Source organism: Jaculus jaculus, chromosome 8 (genome assembly GCF_020740685.1).
Source record: "Jaculus jaculus isolate mJacJac1 chromosome 8, mJacJac1.mat.Y.cur, whole genome shotgun sequence".
In the NCBI taxonomy this organism is placed as follows: domain Eukaryota; kingdom Metazoa; phylum Chordata; class Mammalia; order Rodentia; family Dipodidae; genus Jaculus; species Jaculus jaculus.
In genome coordinates, this window is record NC_059109.1 from 77787897 (window position 1) to 77801706 (window position 13810).

At 42.0% G+C, this 13810-nt stretch overlaps 1 protein-coding gene and 1 pseudogene across 1 annotated transcript in view; both read right to left on the reverse strand.

The window, feature by feature from the left end:
- Tmem132c (transmembrane protein 132C) overlaps window positions 1-13810 on the reverse strand; it is a 319106-nt gene that overhangs the window by 162969 nt on the left and 142327 nt on the right. The gene's annotated exons all lie outside the window — the stretch shown is intronic.
- LOC101600097 lies at window positions 7677-9206 on the reverse strand (annotated as a pseudogene).

The following is a 13810-nucleotide window of genomic DNA, read 5'->3' on the forward strand; positions in this document are numbered from 1 at the left end:
TATCTAAACTAGAAGACCAGATGGCAAATCTAATACAGTCCAACAAAGAGAAAGACAAAGTAATAGGAAAGTATGACTGGGAATTTCAATATATTCAGGACACTATGAAAAGATCAAACATAAGAACTCAGGGTACAGTAGAAGGAGAGGATTTTCACTCCAAAGGCATAGTAGGCATTTTCAAAAAAATTATAGAAGAAAAGTTCCCCAAAGTGGGAAAGAGATGCCAATGCAGACACAGGAATCCTTTAGAACACCAATCAGACAAAATCCAGAAACAACCTCTCCTTGCCATATTGTAATTAAACTACCAAATATACAAGGCAAATATATATGTTTCTTTCTCCTTAATTTACATATATATGTAGCTACATATATATAATATATTATATATGAACATGATATATATAAATATGATATATATATATATATATATATATATATATATATATATATGTACACACATATTAGAGAGAAAAATCAAGTTATATACAAAGGCAAGCACATCAGGATCACAGCAGATTACTCAACACAAACTTTAAAAGCCAGAAGGGCAACACAGTTGTAGTGGGTGACTTCAACACCCTTCTCTTATCAATTGACAGGTTATCCCGGCAAAAAATAAACAGAGAGGCATCTGGACTAAATGAGGTCATAGAAGGAATGGACCTAACAGATCTATACAGGACATTTGATTCAAATGCTGCAGAATATACATTCTTTTCAGCAGCACATGGAACATTCTCTAAAATAGACCATATATTAGGACACAAAGCAAATCTTAACAAATACAGGAAAGCTGAAATAATTCCTTGCATTCTATCTGACCACAATGGAATCAAACTACAAATGAATAGAAAGAAAAGCTACAGAGCATACACAAAATCATGGAAACTAAATAATACACTAATAAATGATGAATGGGTCAGCGAAGAATCAAGAAGGAAATCAAAAAATTCATAGAGTCAAATGATAATGAGAACACAACACACCAAAAATCTTTGGAACAATGAAGCTTTAAGTGCCTATATTAAGAAATTATAAAGGTCTCAAGTAAATGACCTAATGCTTTACCTTAAAGCCTTGGAAACAGAACAAGGCAAACCAAAAATCAGTAGATGGGAAGAAATAATAAAGATTAGGGCAGAATTTAATGATACAGAAACCAAAAAGAAAAACAATCCAAAGAATCAATGAAACAAAGAGTTAGTTCTTTGAAAGGATAAACAAGATTGATAAACCCTTAGCAAATCTGACCAAAAGAAGGAGAGACACAAATTAATAAAATTAGAGATGAAAAAGGCAGCATCATAACAAATACCAGATAAATTTAAAAAAATCATAGAGACATACTATAAAAACTTATACTCCAGTAAGTATGAAAATCTGAAAGAAATGGATGATTTCCTTGATTTATATAACCTATCTAATTAAGGCTTTCTCTTTTTCTTTTTAAATTTTTTATTTATTTATTTGAGAGTGACAGACACAGAGAGAAGGACAGATAGAGGAAGAGAGAGAGAATGGGCGCGCCAGGGCTTCCAGCCTCTGTAAACGAACTCCAGATGCATGCGCCCCCTTGTGCATCTGGCTAACGTGGGACCTGGGGAACCGAGCCTCGAACCGGGGTCCTTAGGTTTTACAGGCAAGAGTTTAACCGCTACGCCATCTCTCCAGCCCCTATCTAAATTAAATCAACATGAGATTAATCACTTAAATAGACCTATACCAAGTATGGAGATCCAAACAGTTATCAAAAATCTCCCAACTAAAAAAGTCTAGGCTCAGTTGGATTCACTGGTGAAAAGAACTAACACCATTGTTTCTGAAGCTTTTCCATAAAATAGAAAAAGAAGGAATCCTACTAAACTCCTTCTATGAAGCCAGCAAACCCTGATACCAAAACCAGATAAAAATAGCACAAGAAAAAAAAGAAAGAAAGAAAATTACAGACCAATCTCCCTCATGAACATAGATGCAAAAATTCTCAGCAAAATACTGGTCAACAGAACACAAGAATATATCAGAAATATTATTCACCCCGAACAAGTAGGTTTTATCGCAGAGATGCAGGGATGGTTCAACATATGCAAATCGATAAATGTAATACATTATATAAATGGACTGAAGGAAAGAATAACATGATCATCTCATTATATGCAGACAAAACATTTGACAAAATCCAACATCCCTTCATGATAAAAGTCCTACAGAGACTAGGAATAGAAGGATCATATCTCAATATAATAAAGGGTATTTGTGACAAGTCTCAGCCAACATATTACTAAATGGGGAAAACCTGGAAGCTTTTACACCAAAATCAGGAACAAGACAAGGGTGTCCACTGTCCCCACTTTTATTTAATATAGTTTTGGAAGTCTTAGCCATAGTAATAAGGCAGGAGACACACATAAAAGGGATACAAATTGGAAAGGAAGAGATCAAGTTAATATTATTTGCAGATGACATGAATGTATACATAAAGGACCCTAAAGACTCTACCAGCAAACTGTTACAGCTGATAAACACCTGTAGCCATGTAGCAGGATACAAAATAAACACACAGAAATCATTAGTCTTGCTATATGCTAAGACAAACACACAGGGGATGAAATCAGAAAATCACTCCCATTCACCATTGCATCAAAAAAAAAAAAAAAAAGTACCTTGGAATAAACCTAACCAAGGAAGTAAAGGATCTCTACAATGAAAACTTTAGAAAACTAAAGCTAGTAATTGCAGAAGACACTAGGAAATGGAAAGAAATCCCTCTTTCCTGGATCAAAAAAATCTATATTGTGAAAATGGCAATCTTACCAAAAGCAATCTACACATTTAATACAATCCCCATCAAAATTCCAATGGAAATAGAAAAAAAAACAATAGAAAAATTCATTTTTAAGCACAAAAAATCTCAAATATCTCAAACAATACTGACCAACAAAAATAAGGCTGGTGGTATCACCATACCTGATTTTAACCTATACTACAGAGCCATAGTAACAAAAACAGCATGGTACTGGCACAAAAGCACACATGTAGATTAATGGAACAGAATAGGGGACCCATATGTAAGTCCAGGTAGCTATAGCCACCGGATATTTGACAAAAATGCCAAATATACTCATATACTCTTTAGCAAATGGTGTTGGGAAAACTGGATAGGTATGTGTAGAAGGATGAAAATAGATTCTTCTCTCTCTCCATGCACAATAATTAAGTCCAAATGGATTAAAGACCTTAACATGAGACCTGAAACTCTGAAACTGCTAGAGGAAAAAGTAGGGGAAACCCTTCAACATATTGGTCTTGGTAAAGACTTTCTGAATATAACCCCAATTGCTCAGGCAACAAAACCACAGTTTAACGGCTGGGACCTCATGAAATTACAAAGATTTTGTACTGCAAAGGACACTGTGAATAAAGCAAAGGGGCAACCTACAGTATGGGAAAAAAATCTTTGCCAGCTATATATCTGACAGAGGATTGATATCTAGAACTCAAAAAGTTAAATAGTAAGAAATCAAACAAGTCAATTAAAAATGGGCTATGGAACTAAATAGAGAGTTCTCAAAAGAAGAAATATGTGTGGCATATAAGCATCCAAAAACATGTTCTACATCTCTAGTCATCAAGGAAATGTAGATTAAAACTACATTGAAATTCCATCTCACTCCTGTCAGATTGGCTACCATCATGAAAACAAATGAACATAAATTCTGGTGAGGATGTGGAAAAAGAGAAACCCTTCTAGACTGTTGGTAGGAATGCAGTTTGGTCCAGCCATTGTGGAAATCAGTGTGGAGGTTCCTAAGACAGCTAAAGATTGATCTACAATATGATCTAGTTAGAGCACTCCTAGGCATATATCCTAAGGACTCATCTTGTTACCTTAGAGATACTTGCTCAGTCATGTTTACTGCTGCCCAATTCACAACATCTGGAAAATGGAACCAGCCTAAATGTCCCTCAACTGATGAGTGGATAATGAAGACATGGCACATTTATACAATGGAGGTCTACTCAGCGGTAAAGAAAAATGAAGTTATGAAATTTGCAGGGAAATGGATGGATCTGGAAGGGATTATACTAAGTGAGGTAACCCAGGCCCAGAAAGCCAAGTGTTGCATGTTCTCTCTCATATGTGGATCCTAGCTACAGATGATTGGATTTCTGTGTGAGTAGGAAGAAAACTCGGTAACAAAGTCCAGTAAGCTGGAAAATAGATATAAAAGGAAGAGAAAGGAAGTGGGGGGTACTTAATAGGATGCCATTGTATATCTGTAAGTAGAAGAATACATTAATATGGGTGAAAAGGCCTAAGTGACGTCAGGGGAAGAGATTGAGTAAAGGAAAGGTAGAGGGAGGACTAATCAAAATCTAAGAGGATGTAAATAAATCATATGGAAACCTACTTTTTTGGACTAGAAAATTTTCAGGGCCAGGGATGGGGTACCTTCCAATGAGTTGTTAGCCAGGGATGTTCCTGATGCCCACAAAACATTATAAGCCATTGCCAAGGCCCCTGGTTTCCCACCAGGAATGGATGGTAAGACCCTATTGCTGAAGAGTCCATATACTTGGGCTGCAAGACCACTGAGAAATCCTGCTGGAACTGAGCTGATAACCTCCTCCATGTAGACCAGCTGACAGAAAGCTGGAACAAGCCATTTCGTATGCAGTTCAATGGGAGAGAGAGAAATCACCAGAGAAGATACTTAACTTCGGACACTGCAAGCCAGGCCAAATGAGCCAATGGGTGCAATAGTGGCACACCTGTTATGGTGGAAACCAACTGCCCTCTAATTGGACTGGAGGGCTACTCCTTGGGAGGGAATACATCCCTGATACTCAATACCTACAACAGGGGTATTCATGAGTCCTATGGGTGTAACATCTGCTGCTGTCTTGCTATATGTATATACTATGCTCATCAAACTGCTGAGTAAGCACTTCTATTAATGTTAATACCCATATATTAATGCTACTCTCACTTTTGGTAGAGAATCTTCTCTGTTTAGATGGCAGTGACATAGTGGTGACTCAAAAGCCATCATGGTGCTGGGAAGAAGTGACAGGAGTTCTCAGCAGTGCAATATCTCTATCACACCTTCCAAGGCTTATGGTCCATTGTGGAAGAGGTGATGGAAAGAATGTAAGAGTTAAAGGAAGGGTAGGACTCCTTAACAATGTACTCCTCCAGACATAAAATGACCTGGATATCCATGACCTCACAGTGCCTGACACTACAAACACAAGAACATCATAACAGGAGGAAAAGATCATGACATCAAAATAAGAGAGACTAATTGATAGGGGGAGAGGAAAGTAGGGGGAAGGGAGGGCATTACTATGGGATATTCTTTACAATCATTGAAGTTGTTAATAAAAAATTGCCAAAAAATGTCTAAGAATAAGCTGACTAAAATACTTTCTGGTTGTTGATTATCTCACTAATTTGCTGGAAGACTTCTTTCTCTCCAGTGCTAAGGCTGGACATATTGTGAAGATATTCTTAGAATTTATCATCCTGAGGTTTGGACCAAGGCCCTTCCTTACAAAGGCATTAGATGACCACACTCTATGGCACCTTTAATGTCAAACCATTAAAACTAAATTACCATGGGCCAAGTGTTTGTCCATAGTTCTGCTTCAAATTCACAGTTTCTGGGAAGAACTTAGACCTTCTTAAAAAATGCTGTGTGGGCTGCCATACTCAGGCAGAAGTATCAACCTCCTGATTAAGGAAACTAAGGATTAATTCCTTAGAAAATATGCTTGCGTCTTTTATTCTTTGCTTTATCTTGGGATTCAGGGTCTCCTAGGACAAACCTCTCCACTGGAGATTCCTCTTCATTATCACCAACCTAGGGACCAAGTGTTTATAGAAGCTGGAGAGAATAAGCTGGAATCGGTTTAGGAAGATCCCTTTTTAGCCACTGAAATTGCTGTATGAATAGCAGGAAAGAGCTGAATTGATTACATGCAGGTGCAGAGGTCAAAAGAACAGACTTAAATCAATGGGTATGCAAAGAACACCAGAGGCCCTGAGGTTAGCTTTAACACAAAGGCATCTTCCTCAGACAAATACTCATAAGCCCATCTCTACCTGCTGTAGCATAGCCTGATGGCCTGTCTGCTGTTCTCTGAGTTTTTTTTTTTTCAGGGTAGTTAAAAGTATTTTTATTATAAACTTCAAGACCTCATCACGTAGTAGTACACGCTAAGATAAATCTGAGCTGACTTCTTATCCAGCACATGTGCCTTGCAGGGTGGCACGTTCCAACACTTTGAGGGTTGGGATTCGCCAGGCCAAAGTTCTGTTGAGACTCCAATGGCTGCGAACTGGATCCAGTCATGCTGGCTTGTCACCTGGCATCCGCTCTGAGAAGAGCTCAGGCCAAGGTCTCTGTTCTTGAACGCTGAAGGGCAAACCAGAACCTCATCTGCAGCTTCAGTCTTGAAATTCAAGCTTCTTTTTTCCACTTTTGATTTCAGTGATACTTAGGATTCAATGAAAAGATAGTCAACAGTATTCATTTAATAAGGGTAATGATCCTCCATAAACCCATTGCTAGAGAAGTTACTGACCTCTCTGAAAATGGAGGCCAGATACCGGAAAAATACACTAACCCGGCTTATATATAGACAGTGAGAACATGTGACCAGAAGTGCCACTGGCAAGTCATCCTAAGCAAATGGGTAGACACTGACAAGAAGAGCTTGAAGAGACTTGGATGGGTCACGTAGGCCATCCTCTTGCTTCTAAACAAAATAAATGACTGCAGTAGTAGCCTGCTTAGGAAACCCTAAGTCTCTTGTAGTCACTGTTTTGGGGGCAAGGGAAGGAACATGGTCTCAGTATCTAGCTCTGGTTGCCTGAAACTCTATGGAGACCAGGCTGACCTCAGACTTGTGGCAATCGTCCTGCCTCCACTTCCAGAGTGCAGGGATTGTAGGTGGGCACCACTATGCTCCACCAATGTATGTATCTTTTCAAAGTTCCTAATGGCAGCATCTGTGCAAGGTGGACATGAAGAAGTTCCAGGGGCTTGCTGGGCGCGGTGGCGGTAAAAGTACGACTGGAGACACAGGAGAGCTGCTGCAGGGTGGGCAGGACCTGAGGGGGTGCAGGGCAGGGCGTCACCACATCACGGGGTGGGGAGCCAGGAGATGACCACTTGCAGACTGCACTGTGGATCCTCCCCAAGATGCAACGAGGTGAACTCTCTTACAGCAGTGGCCTCAACAGGTAACAATTTTGCCCACAGGGACATTTGGCAATGTTGGAGACAGTTTTGACTATCCTCCATGGGAGTAGGGTGCTACTGGCACCTAGTGGGTGCAGGTCAAAGGGTGTTGCTGACCACTGCACAAGTCACAAGAGTCTCCTACAGGGAATTACTAAAATGTCCAGTGCTGAGTTATAATCCTTGTTCTAGATGGGGAAACTTTTCTCTTACTGTTCCCAATCTAGTATGAGCCAAGATCCTTGGAATGCACAGTGAGTCAGACCCTCTATCTCAAGCCCTACTTGTGGGTTATGCCATTTCCAGGCTTAACAGGAAGCTTCCAATGTCCCACAATTTCCAGTTAGCTGTAGACAGCTCAAATTCCAGCTAATACAGCAATAAAAGCCTTAGATCCATTTGGTCTTCTTTTTCTTCTAAAAGTGTCTACTTCTTTCTAAGTGCAAGAGCCACCCCGACTGCCACTGCCAGGATGGCCACAGCCGCAGCCCCACCAAACAGCAGCATTGCCTTGCCCTCAACTGGCAGCGCAGCCTTTGCTCTTGCAACAGGGGGCAGCCTCCCCAGCAAGGCTCTCCTTCCTGGCCAGGGCCTCCTCCGCACTCCGCAGGGCAGTGTGGCTCACGCCCTCCACGGCAGCAGGCCCCACTGGTGCTGCCTGCAACTCTTCCACACCACGCTCCACAAGCACAGAGGGAGTGGGACTGGCTTCCTCAAGGGAAATCATTCCAGCAGCAGGTTCCCATGGCTACAGCAAAGATGTGGCAGAGTTCTGTGCAAGCAAGGGAGCAGGGGCTCAAGGGAGCACCTCCTGAGGCTCCTGGGGCTGCAAGACCTCCTCAGCACCCTCCGGGATCTCTTCCTTCTCCACGTGCACAATGTCAGAGTTAGAAGAGTTAGTCTCACTCTTCTCTCTGGCTCCATTGCTGTCTAAGCTTTTGACTTCTTCTGGATCCACTGCAATCTGCTGCCAGGACTCAGGACTGAGGGACACTGGGAGGCTTTCTGTGTGCCAACTCTGACTAGCAGACAATGAGACAGGCAGGCTTTTGGACTGCCAACAAGTTGTCACAGTTGGAGACTCTTGTCCAGAGTTGCCACTAGGCAGGATATAAATGTCATGGCTATCTTCTGCAATGATTCCGGGGCATTCTTCCTCCTCAGACTCAAGATTAAAGACGGTGCACCAGCCACCTTGCTGACTGATGTACTCTGCTGCATAGTTCTCCAGATATATCACACCAAACTGTAGCAGTTCACTCAAAGGCTCTTGCCCACATCTTGTCAACTCCAGAACCATTTGTTGCAGTAAAACCAGAGGCACCACAATCTTGTTCCATCCACTGGCACGAGCTGCATCTCCGCTGTGCATTCACGATATGCCTGATATGTCACTGGCTGGCCGAGGAGCATTTGCAATGCTTTTTGAAGAGTCTCTTTCAGCTCCTGGGACATTCTTTCTCCAAGATGGGCCAAGCAGTCTTCTATTGAGCTTTCGGGGTTAGTAGGACTGAACACTGGAGAGGTATGACGATCAAAACCTGTACTCGTAAAGGCTTCAGAGATTTCTATGTCCAAGAATCCAAGAATTTTAGTTCCTCTTCAATTTCAGATTTAATTTTTTTTTTTTTTTTTTTTTTTTTTTTGGTTTTTCGAGGTAGGGTCTCACTCTAGCCCAAGTTCACCTGGAATTCACTATGTAGTCTCAGGGTGGCCTTGAACTCATGGCGATTCTCCTACCTCTGCCTCCCAAGTGCCATGACATGCCCGGCCAGATTTAACCTTTAATAAAACTTCTGGATCCAGTGACTGTGAAGTTACATCTAGTTGAACACCTTGGGGTGAGGGACCATGACACTCTTTCAGACTCTCCTTAGAGAGGAGTCCCAAGTAGCTGAGGACATCGTATTTTGTTTCATAGTAAAATCCTAGAGACACAGTAGTAGAAGACACCATTGAACTGGTTGACAGAGCTTCCAGGAAATCTATTTAAAGATGTATAAAACCTGCGCTGGCCATAACCAACGGGAATGAAGCAGGCGGCACCAGCAGTGGCAGGGGGCTTCCCACGGGCTCTGCGGGCACCAGCCCTAAACTACTGCCACTGCCATATTGAAGGTGAGGTCACTGTTCTCTGAATTTTTACGATTGTTATTCTCCCTTGCTTTCCTAGATTGACCCCTGGCATCATGTCTGGCCAGGAATAACTCAGAATGTAAGAGGTTCTTTTAATCTGCTTATTATGTGACAGAATAAGGTTGATAAATATTGCTAAGCAACCTAGGTTCAGTGTGATATACATCTAGTTTTACCCTGTGCAAACTCAGAAAGACAAAGACAGCTTTCAGGAATGGAAAACTATTTGTGTTCTTTTCCTCATGTGAGGTGCACTGGTTTTCCCTTCCATGCTCCAAATAGATTGATATATGATAGGCCACCCTAATCCAGGGATAGGCACCCCCATTTTCTCACAATTCCTTTAGACACTTCCAAAACATAAAATTTGTAAATTTGTAAGAGGAGATATTACAAGAACTTACCAAAATCTCCAGTGTTACCTACTTCAAATATAGGCCCTCCAAGAAATGGATCAAGAGCCATCCATCATCAATATGGACTAGGGCCATATATATATCAAGCAAGGATCCCCTGGAACACTTTTCTACTGAATTAGCCATTAAACCTAGCCCAGTCACTGAATCAGAGATTCATAGGAATAAAAATGACCCTACTAAAGTACATGCAGTAGAAGTTAAAGATGTAAGGCAGACGATAGAGGTTGAAACTGGGTATAGGGCAGCAAACACATGGTAGTAAAGGATCAAATGTTCTGTCAGCATATTGAATAAGAGTGATGGTTACACTTGCACAGCAGGAAGGCCAGAAGCCCATGTGGTCTTCTTGCTGCTTGGATGGACCTCAGACAGACACCCTTGGGATGGAATGCATGATTTTCCTTTTCCAGGACAAGATGGCCTGGGGACATCAGTTTTGTAAGTCCTTGTCCTTTCAGTTTCTGGCTACCAAGGGACTGAGGCAGAGACCCCTGTAACTACCTGACCTTCCTGATCAGAAACAAATTATACCTCCTGCCTTTAAAGTGTGTGGGTAGGGGTGGGGACTGGATTTTTTGGGAAAAGTTTCTGGATGTGACCAGGACTGACATTTCTTTGAGATGTGAAAGCAATCCTGTTTGAGTATTGCCGGGGCAGATGTCTGGTGGTACTGTTATGGACCATTGCTCCAGACCTTACAGACCACTTGGAGTAAGGCCTGGCTATCCCTTTCATTGACTGTACACTGCCAGCTTACCTCAGTTGTCTTACCAGGAAAGGAAGCTTCCAATACCCATGAGGGTCATTTGATCCTCATATCTCTACAAACTCTATTGGGGTGTTCAATGGAGTCTCCAAGCGAATTAAAGGCCAGAAACCAAACAACAGCAGAATTTGAGTCAGCACTATTTTGGTGGTTTACCATATATAAAAATGTATGTTAGGGCTGGAGAGATGGCTTAGCAGTTAAGGCATTTGCCTGTGAAGCCTAAGGACCCATATTTGGCTCTCCAGGTCCCATGTAAACCTATTAAACAAGGTGACACAAGCCCAGTAGGTTGCACATGTGTGCAAGGTGGTACACGTGTCCAGAGCTCAACTACAGTGGCTAGAGGCCCTGGTTCACCAATTCTCTCTCTCATAAAAAGTTACCCAAAACATATGTTAGATAAACTAATGTGTGTGTGTGTGTGTGTGTGTGTGTGTGTGTGTGTGTGTGTGTATAATTTGAATTTGCCAATTACACTAGAGATGCTATTAAGGGCATAGTAGGACAGTTATATGGCATAGTAGAATGGCATGGGAAAATAGACAAGCTCTAGATGTGTTGTTAGTTAAGAACGGAGGGGTCCTCTCTCTCCTCTCTAACTCTTGTATATTAGTTATGTTTTTCCTCATTTTCTTAGTGGGCACTGACCTGTAACCCCCACTACCAGCTTGGGGCTATCATCCACAATGAGCTTTTGATCAGAGAAACCTACAAGGTTTCCCAAAACAGTGACAGACTTCTGTCAGAGTACTTGATGATCCACCAAAGGTCAGTTGTAAGACCCTATTGCGAAGACACCATACGCAGCTGACACGTAAAATAGAACGGCATGGCTGGAAGCCAGGAGAGAGTCAGTCCCCAGACAGTCAGCGTGTCTAGTGCCAGAAGGTGCTACATGGGTGACTGGGGAAAATGACCAATATCTGGCCAAGCAACTCATGGTCTAACCTAATAGCAACAAATAACCTGATGTGATGCCCACACAAGTGCAATAGTGGCACACAGCCATGGTGGGGAACCAACTGCTCTTGATTTGGCTAACTGATCCCCTCAGTGGTACAAGACCCATAGCTGGAGCTGGGAAACAAGTCAGAACCATACACAAACATAAGCCCATTCTCCAATATCAAGCTACCATCAATCATGGGGTACAAGCGGGCCTACACCTATTAAACTCTCTATCAAAAAAGTAAGTGTTACCTCAATTTTCCAGGTGCTAACTTACTCTCCATTGGAGAATCTGCTTCTCTTTTTCAGATAGATGCAGATCCTAAGAAGAGAGCTGCCCCAACATACCTCAAAAGGGGCCCGACTGAAACTAAGAAAAATTGGCAAAACAAGCAAGGGTGCTGTTTTCCTGATGAACCGGATACCAGCACAAAGGGGAAGGAGACCAACACAGAGAAAAATCAACTCCTACCAAATCAGACAGCCAGAGCCTCAGAGGCCCCCAACACCTCAGCACTGAAGCAGACCAAAAATGAACCCAACATAGCTCAGGGAAATTTTGCGGAAGAGGGGGCGGAAGGAATGTCAGAGTCACATGTTGGGTCATGATATGCAGAGACATTTATCGTACCAATAACTGTGGGCTAACTCCACAATGCTCAACCCATTTCCATCAACAAGGAGGGTCCATTGGGAGGGGATAGATCATGGATGAGCCTAAACAATGGTACCAAACTGCCTGTATTTGCTGAAAATAAAACTAATAAATTAAATTTAAAAAAAAAAAGGGAGGGGTCTGTGTGAGCATAGGTGGCCAGTGCTACACCTTCATTCTTGACAACATGGCTCCTGATGCTACTGAAAGGCCCAAGAATTCAGAAGCTCAGAAATACTATCACGCTCCAAGGGGAGCTTAAGCGGGCCCCCTGCATACCTCAAACTCCAGGCTTTACTCTCTGTTGGAAGCAAGTAAAGAATCCCTCTTCTCATTATATCAGAGCCTGCTCCTAATATAAAACTAGGTAAAAAGGGCATGAGATAGCCCTCAAGGATGGGAAATGAATAATGAAGTGAACCACTTATTTGGTTTCTGTAAATAGCCTGCACTATAAGCCTTACACTATAAGCCTTAATAGCCCACACTGTAGGCCTTAGTAGCTCGCACCATAAGCTGTAGCAGCCTGCCTCAGACCACCAAGGTCATAGGAGGCTGATACCATACTCTGCTACCCCCACCTAAGGAATTGCGCAAAGGCTGACCCCCAAAGTCATAGGAGACTGGTACCACACTCTGCTACTCCCACCCAAGGACCTGCGCAAATGCTGACCACCAAGGTCATAAACTAATTGGCTTAGAAACTATGGGGTGGCACAAACTGACTGGCTAACACCTTGCAGGCTCCTGATATTAAAAAATGATTGGTCTAATGCACAGGCTTTGTTAGAAACCCTATAAAAACTGTCCTGTTCCTGCATTCGGGCCTCTGCAGTCCTCTACCCCTGTGCGATGTACGACTGTGGGCCCCAGCGCGCTTGGAATAAAATCATCTTGCAGTTTGCATCAAGACCGCTTCTCGTGAGTGATTTGGGGTGTCGCCATATCCGGGCAGAGCGTGGGGTACCCCTCCCGGGATTCCTTCACTACTATTACCAAAGCTCTCCAGGAGTTGACTACTCTAGCTAGAGAGTTGGCCAAAAATTCTGGAATAGATGGCCTCTTTTGTAACCTCAAGGAACAATTGTTTTAAAATGTCAAGGGGCAATGACCTCAGTCCTGACCTTGCTACATCCTAGGACTTATGACAGTTGGGCATTATGTTATCCCATGCAATCAGAGCTAACTTAAAGACTAACAAAAGCAGCTATAACCAAACAAACCCCTGTGTCTTGTCAAACTAGTTTGTCATTAATGGCAATGCCAGAACATGAAAGTAAATATGTTAAATGAATTTTGAAAAAAAAAAAAAAGAAAATATATTGTAAAAGAGGGGTAAATTGTGAGAAGTATGAGAAATACAGTTTTGTTTTCTTCTATCAAAAGGTTAAGTAGATAGGCAAAATTCATTTTGAGAGACAAGCCCATTTGGTAAAAATTCCCTCCTGAGTCAGCAGTTCCAAAGTTTCCATTCACTTAGGTTTCTTTTTTTTTTTTTCCCCAGAAACTGTGTCTTCTAAACAAATTTGCAAATCATGTAATGGTGTGAGCTTGCACGGGACTTCCCACCAGGTGTGCCTGAACTCTATAGCTGGGCACTCATCTGCAGGAGTAAATGTTTCCTTGCTAAAAT